The sequence below is a fragment of the Amblyomma americanum genome, chromosome 2 (genome assembly GCF_052857255.1).
Source record: "Amblyomma americanum isolate KBUSLIRL-KWMA chromosome 2, ASM5285725v1, whole genome shotgun sequence".
Classification (NCBI taxonomy): domain Eukaryota; kingdom Metazoa; phylum Arthropoda; class Arachnida; order Ixodida; family Ixodidae; genus Amblyomma; species Amblyomma americanum.
This window is the reverse complement of record NC_135498.1, coordinates 167177420-167179759: the sequence shown is the minus strand read 5'-3', so window position 1 is coordinate 167179759 and position 2340 is coordinate 167177420. Positions and strand designations below refer to the sequence as shown.

General features: G+C 50.7%; 1 pseudogene; it reads right to left on the bottom strand.

Annotated features, from left to right (window-relative positions):
* Positions 1-389: 389 nt before the first annotated feature.
* Positions 390-2107, bottom strand: LOC144120218 (uncharacterized; annotated as a pseudogene).
* Between the last annotated feature and the right edge of the window lie 233 nt (positions 2108-2340).

Genomic DNA, 2340 nt, shown 5'->3' with positions numbered 1-2340 from the left:
GGCCTGTAGCAGAAACCCAGCAGCACGGAATGTGGTGCGGATCGCCAGATAAGCCAAATTAATTCAAGGTCGGATGAAATGTATAAAGCAGTGCATGATAAGTGGTTGCTTGCCGCAATCAGAACACCACCACCACGTGCGTTTTTACGATCTGAACGAAAGAGAGAAAAATTAGGCAGATCAGCAAGCACCTCGCGATCACTAATGTCATTTGTTAGCCACGTTTGAGTTAATATAAGCAAGTTGCTATCAGATGATAACACCAGGTTTGACACGAGCTCTCGCTTCGGGATAAAACTGCGTATATTGGTAAAGATTGCCGAAAACGTAAGATTAGGACGAGGACATGTTTGGGAACGGTGTAGTGCCGACTTGCATCGCCGTGGTGGCTAGAAGATTTCTTTTACTGTTTGCCCAGACTCATAAAAAAAATAGCGTTTGGTGTCTATACGGAGGGTTTTGTACCGCAAAGAAAATTTAGTTGTCTTTGATTTGGCAAACGCGACAAGTTGCTTTCTTATATTTTGGACTCGGCGGGAGAAATCTTCACCAATGCTGAAATCAGTATCTTAGTTTGGGGCCATTTGAGAGGATCATTTGTTTAGTCTTAAAAGACGCAAACTTTACAATTATGGGACGCTGGCGTTCTGTGTTGTGACGCCCAAGACGGTGTGCACGTTCGATATTTTTACTATCTAACGACAAATCGAGCTGATCGGAGCAGTGGCGGATTATGACTTCTTCGGAATCGGCAAATGACTCGGATGGTGTAGGACCGTAAAAAATCAGATTGCATCTTCGTGAGCGGTTTTCGGCGTCATCAAATCGGGCTTCCAGATCCCGCACCAGTTGAGTAGCCTTTTCTGTGTTGCATTGCATACATTCGACATCTGTTTTCAAAGTAGCCAGGTTCTGGTAGTGGCTCTCTAAATCGGCAATCCTCTGAATTAGATCTGTAATGGTTTTATCTGTAGTTGTTAACTTGTTTTTGATGTCTTGGACGTCACTAATTATTGTAGCCTGGCCTGAGGACAACTTCTTCAATTCAGCAAGTACTGCCTCTGCACTGGCAGGTCCCGGATTTGTTTCTATGTCCCCGGACAATAGTAGCAAGATGTGAATCGTTTCTAAACATTCAATAGCAACATCGACACAACACTGTGGGCTCGGAAGCTGCACCAGGCAGTAATTACTAGTTTTCTTAGCAAATAAGGCGTATGGGTTACTGACCTGCATTATGAGCAGAAGCGGATTAGTGGTCTGCTTCATGGTACAGCCACCAAGCCCACAAAGCGCAGCCGGTGATTGCCGCTCATTTATACACGGTGTGCCAGGTGCCTTCGATGACGATGGGTGTGTCCAAGGTTCCGGAAGTGTCCAGGGTTCCAGCGATGACGCTGGCAGGTTTGAAGCGCTGATGGCGTTGAGACAACGGATATGCGTATCACTGCAGGGGTATCCAGGCAGGTCTCACGGCGCGCATTCCACCCCAGCCGAAACCAGGGCGGGAAGCAGCGCGTGTGTGACGACTGCCGCGAGCACCTGCATTATGAGCAGAAGCGGATTAGTGGTCTGCTTCATGGTACAGCCACCAAGCCCACAGAGCGCAGCCGGTGATTGCCACTCTTTTATACACGGTGTGCCAGGTGCCGTCGATGACGATGGGTGTGTCCAAGGTTACGGAAGTGTCCAGGGTTCCAGCGATGACGCTGGCAGGTTTGAAGCGCTGATGGCGTTGAGACAACGGATATGCGTAGCACTGCAGGGGTATCCAGACAGGTCTGACGGCGCGCATTCCACCCCAGCCGAAACCAGGGCGGGAAGCAGCGCGTTTGTGACGACTGCTGCGAGCACCTGCATTATGAGCAGAAGCGGATTAGTGGTCTGCTTCATGGTACAGCCACCAAGCCCACAGAGCGCAGCCGGTGATTGCCATTCTTTTATACGCGGTGTGCCAGGTGCCGTCGATGACGATGGGTGTGTCCAAGGTTCCGGAAGTGTCCAGGGTTCCAGCGATGACGCTGGCAGGTTTGAAGCGCTGATGGCGTTGAGACAACGGATATGCGTAGCACTGCAGGGGTATCCAGGCAGGTCTGACGGCGCGCATTCCACCCCAGCCGAAACCAGGGCGGGAAGCAGCGCGTGTGTGACGACTGCTGCGAGCACCTGCATTATGAGCAGAAGCGGATTAGTGGTCTGCTTCATGGTACAGCCACCAAGCCCGTCATGAGCATGGAGACGAAGGTCACGAGCAAGTGGCGGAGGTACCGTATCATCGAAAAAGAGTACAGGGAACTTTTGGAAGAGCTCGGCATCCGACGGCCACCGTCTACGCATCTG